A 14,075-nucleotide genomic window follows, 5' to 3' on the forward strand; every position below is an offset into this window, starting at 1 on the left:
ACAGAGTGCACCAAAATTGGCGCACTGGGCGCCAAGGGACTATTCCTTGCTTACTGACATTAGAAAAATTTCTCTGACAAAGTTTCGTTCCGTGCACATTTTCGATAGAAAAAAGGACATCAGAGAAATATAGTTCGCAAAAACTTTTAATCACGTGTGTGACAAGTATCGTAATCTAATTCTGTGTAGCTGTGCTCCCAGTTAAAGTGGAGGATAGAGTTTTCCGTCGGAGTACTCCAGTTCGCGAATTCGTTTCCGGGTTTAAGTGCAACTTTTTACGATTTCTTAATTTTTGACTGCGTGATGTGGTATCTAGTTTCTTAATCGTTATACAGCAACTACGTCAGGTCTTATACAGAACACGAGCAATTATTTGACACTAACACAGTACATTCGTTTTTTAATTACACTCTTAAAGACGTGATTTGCTGCTGTTGTCTTACACGCACTACAGCCTTCCATACATTCCGGTAGACTGTCAGCATTGTTGATCTTTTCTTCAGTTAGACCTCTTTCCCCAAGGCAATAAAAAATCTGACACCACCCCTCCTCTCCTTGGTTTCGTCTACTTCTTTTATCCCTTGCATTTCTCTTGCAAACATGCAATTAAATATATTGTTTCGTACTACATGATCAGCTACATAAGTACACAGATTCTTATAACTAAATCTGAGGGGGGTGCGATGGGGAGGTTCCCTTGTCAGTAGCTATACCGCACATAATTTTCCACGTAAAAAAATCTCTCTCATACCCTCACGGCAATAGACGTGCTGAATCTGTACGTCCCTCACGATAGGACACACACTCATCTTCTCTGGTCATACCACAACATAAGTCACATTAACTTTACATTGCAATATACACACATTTTACATGAATAGTACAGTTATCTTTTATATCTGTACAGAGCCCGAAAAAAATATGGTATGCCTACGCTCACACCAGCTAAATGTCTCGACTCTCCTCAGTCCTAGGAAATTATCTGAAAAAGTCTTCGAATCAGCACTTCTGGAAGGTGCAGCATCCTGCCAAGATTCTCTCAAACAGGTCTTATGGAGGACAGGTGTCCAGCACTATGTGTGATAATGAATACCGCACCCGCAGACGTAACGCCTGGAAAGACATCAACGACGCGGGTTGGTGGACTGTAATCAACATCACTATCGATATAACAACAAGGAAAACGCGACGGTACGCTTAGGGGCGCCGATGAGGGGATGTATTGTTACAGCCGTATCGCTCGTCCTGTTTGTACACTATTGCACGTCCAGTTGAACACTTACATTGCTATATTGTACAGCTGTTTATGAAATGAATCTATCACCACTTATGTATGGATATACTTCACGGTGCGTTGAAGTCACAATTCACCATGTCCAATCTATCCTTCCATTATGACTAGAAATACGCAATCTTTCTTTTGATTTTACGTGAATAGTAGTTTGATTACTTCCCACAAAAGTATGTCGGAACATAAGCCACGGTACCTTCACGTTGAAGAATCAGCATAACATTTCTGACTATCTACACTCCTGGAAATGGAAAAAAGAACACATTGACACCGGTGTGTCAGACCCACCATACTTGCTCCGGACACTGCGAGAGGGCTGTACAAGCAATGATCACACGCACGGCACAGCGGACACACCAGGAACCGCGGTGTTGGCCGTCGAATGGCGCTAGCTGCGCAGCATTTGTGCACCGCCGCCGTCAGTGTCAGCCAGTTTGCCGTGACATACGGAGCTCCATCGCAGTCTTTAACACTGGTAGCATGCCGCGACAGCGTGGACGTGAACCGTATGTGCAGTTGACGGACTTTGAGCGAGGGCATATAGTGGGCATGCGGGAGGCCGGGTGGACGTACCGCCGAATTGCTCAACACGTGGGGCGTGAGGTCTCCACAGTACATCGATGTTGTCGCCAGTGGTCGGCGGAAGGTGCACGTGCCCGTCGACCTGGGACCGGACCGCAGCGACGCACGGATGCACGCCAAGACCGTAGAATCCTACGCAGTGCCATAGGGGACCGCACCGCCACTTCCCAGCAAATTAGGGACACTGTTGCTCCTGGGGTATCGGCGAGGACCATTCGCAACCGTCTCCATGAAGCTGGGCTACGGTCCCGCACACCGTTAGGCCGTCTTCCGCTCACGCCCCAACATCGTGCAGCCCGCCTCCAGTGGTGTCGCGACAGGCGTGAATGGAGGGACGAATGGAGACGTGTCGTCTTCAGCGATGAGAGTCGCTTCTGCCTTGGTGCCAATGATGGTCGTATGCGTGTTTGGCACCGTGCAGGAGAGCGCCACAATCAGGACTGCATACGACCGAGGCACACAGGGCCAACACCCGGCATCATGGTGTGGGGAGCGATCTCCTACACTGGCCGTACACCACTGGTGATCTTCGAGGGGACACTGAATAGTGCACGGTACATCCAAACCGTCATCGAACCCATCGTTCTACCATTCCTAGACTGGCAAGGGAACTTGCTGTTCCAACAGGACAATGCACGTCCGCCTGTATCCCGTGCCACCCAACGTGCTCTAGAAGGTGTAAGTCAACTACCCTGGCCAGCAAGATCTCCGGATCTGTCCCCCATTGAGCATGTTTGGGACTGGATGAAGCGTCGTCCCACGCGGTCTACACGTCCAGCACGAACGCTGGTCCAACTGAGGCGCCAGGTGGAAATGGCATGGCAAGCCGTTCCACAGGACTACATCCAGCATCTCTACGATCGTCTCCATGGGAGAACAGCAGCCTGCATTGCTGCGAAAAGTGGATATACACTGTACTAGTGCCGACATTGTGCATGCTCTGTTGCCTGTGTCTATGTGCCTGTGGTTCTGTCAGTGTGATCATGTGATGTATCTGACCCCAGGAATGTGTCAATAAAGTTTCCCCTTCCTGGGACAATGAATTCACGGTGTTCTTATTTCAATTTCCAGGAGTGTATTATACGTATATAAAAAAATTATTATATGTCAATACTTGCACCTGCTGCGTGTCGTTTTCACACTGCAAAAAGTCGCCTGCCATTACGTATTTGTCGATGAATAAAGGATGTAATGGCAATTTAAAAAGCCTTAGAGTCTTTTCTGTTTATCGATTTCACCACTTCCACGAAACCTTTTGGTATTTTCGATACTTGTAAGTCAAGCCAACATAAAGTGGCGTCTTTTTGGCGTCTTTTATACATATTCAGATAGCCAAGTCGAGGTTTGTGTCAGTGTGTTCCATGCATAGCTTTCACCACACACAATTGTCTCCTAACTAAGAAATCATCGTGAGTGCAAAATATACTAGAATACATTCATTCAGAGTTAATTTTTACGGGCGGAGCAGGTGGGTGGAGAAACCGCAAAACTGCTGTAGTCTGAGCGCATGTGTAAGTTCATGTTGCTAAGCACCGTTCCTGTTTAACACTGGAGCAGGACGAGGATCACCGCGAGACGGATCTGTTGTTTCAACTGACGAAATTGAATTTGTCACGAAAAACAAAAGAACCTGTTAGAGCGTCATACAAAGATTTCGTTTGTTGTATGTGCGAGAAACGGTGACTTAGTGATACAGCCCTGTTTAGATCCTATAATGTGTCTGTCGGAGATGAATTTTCAAAAAGGAATATCATGTTATGTAGAAACCTCCTATAGGCCCAAATGCAAAGAATGCTTTATTACAAGCATGCAATAGACTTTCGTTTGTCTCTTTCAGCACACTAGTTTTATGTAACTGAATAATAACTATGATGCCATCGTCATTCAGTTATTCACTTCAAGTTTGTCCTGGATGTCTGTGAATAAGGTAATGCTGTAGTTCTGACTAGCGTTAGTGAGTGTGATGTACAAAGTATGGTCATGCTTTAGTTATCGCTATTAAATGAGGATCGTGACTGCGTGACTCTACTTGTTCAACAACAGAGCTGTAGCCACACATTAGAAAAATATTCCGGAGCTCTTACTTCCTTAGTATGTTACTACAATCAACCTTGAGAACTATGGATTCAAGGGAAAAGAGAATGTTACTGCTTACAGCGTGTTTGAGATGGTAAAATCAAGAAATGCGTGTGATGTGCTCTTGGATATTTATATGAAACTGATAAAGAGTCATCGCCATGTGAACGCTTTTGATTATTACATGTTCCTTACACAACTTGTACCATTACTATGTGATATATATTTTACTTGCCACCTGACGTATGTCAAAGTATGAGCCATGCTTTAAGCACTATGACTCGATGTCGCAATATCACATTGATGAGTCATCATCAGTTAAAATTTGTTGTATTGGGTGTACAGCTGAAAAGATCAATAATAATAATGTATATTCTGTAGCCAAGCAAGATGCTATTACTTTTTTAATGACCTATTTCTTTATTTGATGGTTTCTATGATGATGAGTGTAGACAGATAAAATTTAAAGATATGGTATACACAGATGATTCAGGAATGATAGAGACATTCTAAGCAAACATTGCATCACCGAGGTCTTTCAAGTTAACACAGTCTTACTATGGAATTCACTGGGATAGCCCTAAAAAGATATGGTGATGGTGCTTAAATTATTCGATCACTCGGATACCATCATCTACGTGAAGGGGAAGGAGAAGATCTCATTGATGCATTGAATCTTTACGTTTGCTGCTATTCATAGCCTGTAATTCTGCAGGTGTCCTTTTCTCCATCAACAGAAGAGAAAGAAGAAGAAGAAAATAGTGTTGCTGTGTCTGCTTATGAAAATGTAAAATTACTTTGAAAAATAAATTAATTTTTACCTCAAATCCTCTTTGTTGTTCTTTTTTTTTTCAACCCTATTCCCACTTTGATAGTACAGTTTCTTTAACCACATGCTATGTCCATTGTTTTCTTCAAGAAGAGGAGATATGATTTTAGACATGTCTGCTATATATCTTTGGAAGCCGACACAGTCACATGCCTCCTGCTCCCATGCTGCATGATAGGTGTAATTCCATGTAACCATTTTATATATTTTGTTATCTTTCATCTTTAACGTCAGCTCCTTAATAGCACTCATTTTCAGCAAAACTAATGTCATTTGAGACATACACAGCCTTTATATATACATATACATACAATGCAATAGGGGATAGGGTTTTTTTTGTAAATAACAACAAAGATGTATGATGACAAATTTTTTCTTGGTTAATTCAGTTCACACAAATACAATATAGTTCTTGGGGTACAATATGTGTTATGTGGAGGTGCAATATAGTATTCTTGAGGTACAAATTGACTCTGCTATTCCACTGTAGAAATACTTTTAACTTACACGCTACAACAGTAACACTGGTAAGGAATTTTTTTTATATAAATCTATGCTAAAAACCAAAGCGGAGATACTTTCTTTAGTACTACAACTAAATTCCACAGCCCCAGTAGCATAGCTTTTTTTTTACAATAATTCCGATGGACTGCGCATGCTTAGAATCTAATTTCAACAGTCAGCAATAGCAAAGGTTTCTTTACAGTAACAATTCTGATTAACTGTGAGCTGTATATACACTTAAAAACTATTCTAGCTAGGATATCTAGCGGTATTTTTGCCTTTTAAAATTTTTTTGTATCGTCATGAGGCGACAGACCGAATTGAGACTGTAGCACAGTGTACACCTAGTGTCCTCTCGATTGAATACTGGTCTGCCGTACCATGTGCAGTGGTTGCGGTGCAGCACTGTGAACGCCACTGCACAGGCACCGCAAATAGTCTTTGATAGAGAGGGCTTTCGATGCCATGTGACGCACACCCTTAGCCCGCCTCTGGGTGGCACATTCCAATGTGCGATCCGCATACATTTTTGAGCATAGACCTACAAACTCCACACTCGGCATTCCATTCGCCTCGTCCTTCATAAGACTGATCACCTTCTTGTTTTGCGGAATAACAGCGTAAGGATTATCAGCTGTGTATGAGGACGTGTCGAATTCATTACTGTGGCATCTAATTACTTTATATAGATCACAGTTCTTCACCCAATAGATGAAGCTATCTGTATCAATATAAATTAATTTAGGATCTGCGAAATCAGTTTTCGCAAACTCATAATGAAAGCGGTACATGTGGAGTTTGGATAGATTTAATATGCACATCCCCACGTAAATAGGTATCGTAAACCCTACTGCAGTCTTCCCCATCCCCACAGCAACAAAGTTCTTATTGAATATGTTGACCCGCTTTAAATTTGGTCTGGCAATGTATTTCCTTACGCCATAACGCCAATCCTATTCGGTTCTATTCAAAATTTCACTTCGTTCCCTCAAATACTCCATTGTTTTACCGAAAATTGAATTATTCATTAACTTATAAAAAAATTTCTCAAGGTCACATGTCGTGGAAGCTCTCTGTCTCGTATTCAAACCAATATACTCCTTCAAGCAGGGGGATGAGTCGTGCTTGGGTAGCTCAGTCGGTAGAGCACTTGCCCGCGAAAGGCAAAGGTCCCGAGTTCGAGTCTCGGTCCGGCACATAGTTTTAATCTGCCAGGAAGTTTCATATCAGCTCACACTCCGCTGCAGAGTGAAAACCTCATTCTAGAAACATCCCCCAGGCTGTGGCCAAGCCATGTCTCTGCAATATCCTTTCTTCCAGGAGTGCTAGTTCTGCATGTTTCGCAGGAGAGCTTCTGTTAAGTTTGGAAGGTAGGAGATGAGGTACTGGCGGAATTAAAGCTGTGAGGACGGGGCGTGAGTAGTGCTTGGGTAGCTCAGTCGGTAGAGCACTTGCCCGCGAAAGGCAAACGTCCCGAGTTCGAGTCTCGGTCCGGCACATAGTTTTAATCTGCCAGGAAGTTTCAACTGTGGTGATATTCGGACAATGAGCAACATTGTAAATGAGTGTCCTAACAGACGTTTCCCTAGAAATATCAAGAGTGTGCACGAAGCATCCGATGAAGGGCTCCGCTGGATTGAGTCTTCCAGCTTTAGTGCGTTGTCTGGGATGTTGCTTGTCTATATTTGCAAATGTGTTTTTGTAAATATTAGGTTGTTGCATACGTTCGTAGCGTTTCTGTTTTGCCTGTTCGTATTCTGGTCGCTATATGTTCATTTATCGATTCTCATTTCCCATTTGTAGTTCACCGTTGCTATTTGAGGTTATACCGTATATTGTCATTTTGTTATTTGGATCTAGTGAGTGGAGCTGTGGACGCTGGAAAATGGAGTGCCAAGTGGAGAAATGGGGGCATTTTGGACATATATTTCCGTTTAAATTCAATAGAGGGGTGACAGCAGTGGATACAACCAGAAACATTTGCGCAGTGTATGAAGATAGCGCCATTAGACTGAGCAAGGCAAGAAAATGGTTTTCGATTTGAGGAGGATTGCTTTGACATTAGTGACTCTCAACGTTCAAGAAGATCTTCAGGATTTGATGAAGTTCGTTTATACGTATTAATCCACGTTTATCTACGTCAGTTGCATGGGGGCTTAATTATTATTTTAATGCAAATGTTTTTTTAATTTTTTGATTTAGTAACTGTATGTCCGATTACGAAGTGTCGTAAACGGTTGGCCCTGACTAGTATTTGTACGCAATCTGACTGCATAGAACAACAACAAAGAATGAAATGAAATTTCCGTTAACACAATTAATTAATTAAGTCCCCAGCAACTATAAAACCTACGAAACCAAAGCACAAGTATAACTGTTCTGTGTACTCAACGTACACATCTGGCACGGTTCTTCTTCAATAAGACAAGAAATTTCAAATACCATTTATACTGAAGTGATAAAAAAAAATTAGAAATACTATAATTGCGCAAGAAAACCAGAATTACACTCTAATACAAGAACACAAGCCAGATGCTTTGTTGACTGAACCTGTAATGACGCATTATTCAGGACATTGAAATAATGAGAAAAAAAAGAAAAGGAGTTTTGTTACCTTCATTTATATTGATGAAAAGCACTCTAATCATTACAATATCTCCACACCGACTCGCTACTACCACATCTCAACAAGAACTGACTACTGCCACATCTCGACAAGCACTGCACTACGCTACTTCTCAACAAAACTGCCTACTACGAGTTCTCAACAAGCACTGCCCACTAGCACATCTCAGCAAACACTGACTACTACGAGTTCTCCCCAAGCACTGCACTCCGCTACTTCTCAATAATCACTGCCAGTGGAAGCGGCCGACCAAAACTCTCTGGCGCGATCTCTGGCGCTGTGACTCAGTGTAGCCACCTTTCACAGTGTACTCCAGAACTGGCAAATATGATGAACTGCGATCTTTCCGCCATTATGTGACATTTGCATGCAATGAGAAAGGCTCAAAAATCAAGTGTATGGCTACCGCATGCTCTAAGTCAAAATCACAGAAGCAGGGGGTGGCCAAATGTCCATTTCTGATTGATCATCGTCGATCGCTCGTGAACAACACCTACCATTCCTATCCTGTATCGTTACTGGTGACGAGAAATGGTGACTTTATGCCACCATAAGGAAAAGAAAGGAATGACAACCCAAACAAAGCAGCAGCTCCTCGTACAAAGACCTGCGCGCATCCACAAAGGAAGTTATACAACTGGTGCAACATCGACATGGTGTACTAAGATTTGCTTCCCCGAGGTAAAACCATCACTGCTAATATTTATTGTCAACTGAGAAGTCTTGCAGGCGCAATGCAAAAACAACAACCAGGAAGATTACGTGAAGTGATGGTAATTGTGGAGATACTTTTTCGGTATTTCTTCATAGACCAAAATGTAAAATATTTGCCAGATATCGATCGGCCAATCAAAGATAAGCAAGGGCACTGATATACTCTGAGAGACAATGACATAATTATGCTCTTCAATTATTAGTTTTAGTAGAAGTCGGCTGTTCTGTTCTGTTCTGTTCTTGTTCGTCATGAAGTGTAGACGTATATGTGAAACCTGGTGCTATATTTATGAACGTTTATTCGAATAGTCACCAGTATAAGTCAAAACGAAATCTCTGTGTTTATCATTATTTATGGAAGCCTAATAACACATTCTCCTGGACCAATATTGTTATTATTTATGCGAGATAGATACATACAGCAGCGGCGATCTTCGCGACGGCGCAGTACAAAAATGGAGGTAGGTGAACACATCCTTTGCTTCCTTTGTGGCCGCCATTCTCATTTTTTTTTTATTTGTATGAATGAATAGGATGCTAGTACTAGCGAGTGGGAAATAACGTCATTTATAACATGTGTATCCTGTACTTCAATTGACCTATATACACTCCTGGAAATTGAAATAAGAACACCGTGAATTCATTGTCCCAGGAAGGGGAAACTTTATTGACACATTCCTGGGGTCAGATACATCACATGATCACACTGACAGAACCACAGGCACATAGACACAGGCAACAGAGCATGCAGAATGTCGGCACTAGTACAGTGTATATCCACCTTTCGCAGCAATGCAGGCTGCTATTCTCCCATGGAGACGATCGTAGAGATGCTGGATGTAGTCCTGTGGAACGGCTTGCCATGCCATTTCCACCTGGCGCCTCAGTTGGACCAGCGTTCGTGCTGGACGTGCAGACCGCGTGAGACGACGCTTCATCCAGTCCCAAACATGCTCAATGGGGGACAGATCCGGAGATCTTGCTGGCCAGGGTAGTTGACTTACACCTTCTAGAGCACGTTGGGTGGCACGGGATACATGCGGACGTGCATTGTCCTGTTGGAACAGCAAGTTCCCTTGCCGGTCTAGGAATGGTAGAACGATGGGTTCGATGACGGTTTGGATGTACCGTGCACTATTCAGTGTCCCCTCGACGATCACCAGTGGTGTACGGCCAGTGTAGGAGATCGCTCCCCACACCATGATGCCGGGTGTTGGCCCTGTGTGCCTCGGTCGTATGCAGTCCTGATTGTGGCGCTCACCTGCACGGCGACAAACACGCATACGACCATCATTGGCACCAAGGCAGAAGCGACTCTCATCGCTGAAGACGACACGTCTCCATTCGTCCCTCCATTCACGCCTGTCGCGACACCACTGGAGGCGGGCTGCACGATGTTGGGGCGTGAGCGGAAGACGGCCTAACGGTGTGCGGGACCGTAGCCCAGCTTCATGGAGACGGTTGCGAATGGTCCTCGCCGATACCCCAGGAGCAACAGTGTCCCTAATTTGCTGGGAAGTGGCGATGCGGTCCCCTACGGCACTGCGTAGGATCCTACGGTCTTGGCGTGCATCCGTGCGTCGCTGCGGTCCGGTCCCAGGTCGACGGGCACGTGCACCTTCCGCCGACCACTGGCGACAACATCGATGTACTGTGGAGACCTCACGCCCCACGTGTTGAGCAATTCGGCGGTACGTCCACCCGGCCTCCCGCATGCCCACTATACGCCCTCGCTCAAAGTCCGTCAACTGCACATACGGTTCACGTCCACGCTGTCGCGGCATGCTACCAGTGTTAAAGACTGCGATGGAGCTCCGTATGCCACGGCAAACTGGCTGACACTGACGGCGGCGGTGCACAAATGCTGCGCAGCTAGCGCCATTCGACGGCCAACACCGCGGTTCCTGGTGTGTCCGCTGTGCCGTGCGTGTGATCATTGCTTGTACAGCCCTCTCGCAGTGTCCGGAGCAAGTATGGTGGGTCTGACACACCGGTGTCAATGTGTTCTTTTTTCCATTTCCAGGAGTGTAGGTCAATTGAAGAACAGTATACTACTGCTAGCAAAGGCGAAACATAACGACATACATAACATTTGTATCCTGTTCGTCAGTTGACCTACATATCAACGTTACATCCGTCGCTTTTTTCATCTACCTAGCACCAGTTTCCCGTACTTCAGTTGACCTGTATACGTCAACTGAAGTACGGGTTACAAATTTTACGTATACTAGTACTGGGAAAGGGAAAAAGAGCGACAATTGCAAAATTTGCATTCTGTATTGCAGCTCGACGAACCCATACAGAACAGTATAATACGTCAAAGAAATGCATCAAAATAGACAAGTTCAGTACAACATTTAATTTGGCTGCGACAATAATACCTGTAGTCTTCATCATTTCTCTTTTTCTGACGAAGTTCGATTCCTTTTGTTATAATTTTTATCTTATTCTTATTTGCACCTAACTGATATTCTTTGCAACCAGGCCATAAGAGAAGGTAAATCTAAGAAAATAGGTGTGTCTACCTCTTCTGTATATTCGGTATATGTGAGTGACTTTCACAATAGTTACAATTTCTTACCATCATCCCCAAATGCAGTAGTTATTAGACAGCCTAGTCACTCACGAATGTACGCGCCATCTGATATTGCGTCCTTAGATTTTCACCTTTTTCGCGCTCTGTCGAACAACTTTAAGGAAGTTTCCAAAATGAGATTTTCACTCTGCAGCGGAGTGTGCGTTGATATGAAACTTCCTGGCAGATTAAAACTGTGTGCCCCACCCAGACTCGAACTCGGGACGTTTGCCTTTCGTGGGCAAGTGCTCTACCATCTGAGCTACCGAAGCACGACTCACGTCCGGTACTCACAGCTTTACTTCTGCCAGTATCTCGTCTCCTACCTTCCAAACTTTACAGAAGCTCTCCTGCGAACCATGCAGAACTAGCACTCCTGAAAGAAAGGATATTGCGGAGACATGGCTTAGCCACAGCCTGGGGGATGTTTCTAGAATGAGATTTTCACTCTGCAGCGGAGTGTGCGCTGATATGAAACTTGGAAGGTAGGAGACGAGATACTGGCAGAAGTAAAGCTGTGAGTACTGGGCGTGAGTCGTGCTTCGGTAGCTCAGATAGTAGAGCACTTGCCCGCGAAAGGCAAAGGTCCCCAGTTCGAGTCTCGGTCGGGCACACAGTTTTAATCTGCCAGGAAGTTTCAACTTTAAGGAACTTCCTTTCCGAATGAAAATGTGCTTCGAGCATAGTTCGATGACTTCTTCACCTCAAAACCACGTGATTTTTACAGTCGTGGAATCAAAACGTTACCCCATGACTACCAGACTTTTGAAAATAGTGAAGGAGAATAAATTATTGATAACTACAGCCTCTGCTATGCATATCTGTTATGTTTATTAAACTTATGGAAGATGCTACGAACGTATGCAGCAACCCAATAGTCTAACAATTGTGATGATGTAATTGATGCATACGATAACAAAAAAGTAACAGAACAGCTGGTTTTCATATTATAGTACATTAAATATGGGACTACCGAAGAACGGGATACAACCCGTCGGCTTTGACCAATGACATCAGGATTTGCCAGAGATGATTCATTGCAGAGATTTAACAGCAGAGACGAGTATCCATAAACAGAGGAATTCAGAAGAGGAAACAGATGGTAGACATATATCACGTTTAATAATATTTCGACCATGATGTTAAATATATCGCTTGCTTGAGTCTTAGTACTTCTGTAAAAAAATAATGAAAAATGGGATAGAAGTAGCGGTAGCCTAGAATACCTCAGTTGATGCATCTCGAACTTCAGTCGATCTGTATAGGTGAATTGCAGTACGGAATACAAATTTAACGTACGTCGATTTCTTCGTTTTCGTTAACATTAGTATCCTGTTCTTCAGTTAGGTCAACTGAAGTACGGCATACAAACTTTACAGGTGTTGTTTCTTTCGCTGCTGCTGCTAGTGGCGTTCTGTTCTTACGTAGATGGTATTGCTAGCGAAGGCAAAAAGATCTACATACATCATATTTGTATCCCATACTTCAGTTGACCTTCATAGGTGAACTGAAGAGCAGGATATTACTGATAACTAAAGCGAGGAAATCGGCGTCAGTAACATTGGCAACCTGTACCTCACTTCAACTACGCGAAGGCGGAAGAAGACGACACACATAGAATTTGTATCTCATACTTCAGTTGACCTACATAGGTCAACTCAAGTATGGGATACTTTTTTTTTTGCCTTTGATACTAATAGTATCGACTGAAAGTTATCATAATCTTGCTAGCGACGACAAAAAACCAACAGCAGTGAAATTTGTATCCCATTCTTCGGTTGAGGTATACAGGTCAGCTGAATGAATAGGATACTAGTACTAGCGAGTGGGAAATAACGTCATTTATAACATGTGTATCCTGTACTTCAATTGACCTATATAGGTCAATTGAAGAACAGTATACTACTGCTAGCAAAGGCGAAACATAACGACATACATAACATTTGTATCCTGTTCGTCAGTTGACCTACATATCAACGTTACATCCGTCGCTTTTTTCACCTACCTAGCACCAGTTTCCCGTACTTCAGTTGACCTGTATACGTCAACTGAAGTACGGGTTACAAATTTTACGTATACTAGTACTGGGAAAGGGAAAAAGAGCGACAACTGCAAAATTTGTATTCTGTATTGCAGCTCGACGAACCCATACAGAACAGTATAATACGTCAAAGAAATGCATCAAAATAGACAAGTTCAGTACAACATAAAAGTAAAAGACTAAACTTATCACTCGCAAACGCCGCAAAAACCGAAGCTCGCCTTGAAACACACCATCGAAAATCGCATATACACATACACAATAAACACATCACGAAAAACACACATACAAATATATAAACCCGGAAGTTCACATCAACGAAATGAAGTAAAATATAAAAATCCACAGAAGAAAATTACCTGACTTAAGAAAATGAAGAACGACGGATCAACCACAAAAAATCCAAATCAATATTTTAACCACCCCAACCAAACCCACCCTTCTCTTTAATTATCAGTTACCCCGCAACTCCCATCCCAATCTGATTTTATTGACAAATATGTTTGTCCAACACGTTTAAGGAAACACGTAAATGAGCAATATGTACCGGAAACACTATGTCTCCACGAATATTCAGCTAAATGGCTCTGTAGTGTCGCAATTCGTCGCTTACCCCTCCCTACAACCGATTTTATGGCTGACCAATAACCTTCTATACTATTGGTACGACGCCAAGTTGATGAAGATCTGAATTCAATATTATGATTGACAACAAGATGCTGAAAACCTCTATTACCCAAATCCCTATAAGAAGAAAAACCATCGGAAATAACTACAGAACCCTCTGCAATATGATCAATTAATTTCATCAAAGGTTTGTTCGTTCATTTAGGAACT

Source organism: Schistocerca serialis, chromosome 5 (genome assembly GCF_023864345.2).
Source record: "Schistocerca serialis cubense isolate TAMUIC-IGC-003099 chromosome 5, iqSchSeri2.2, whole genome shotgun sequence".
In the NCBI taxonomy this organism is placed as follows: domain Eukaryota; kingdom Metazoa; phylum Arthropoda; class Insecta; order Orthoptera; family Acrididae; genus Schistocerca; species Schistocerca serialis.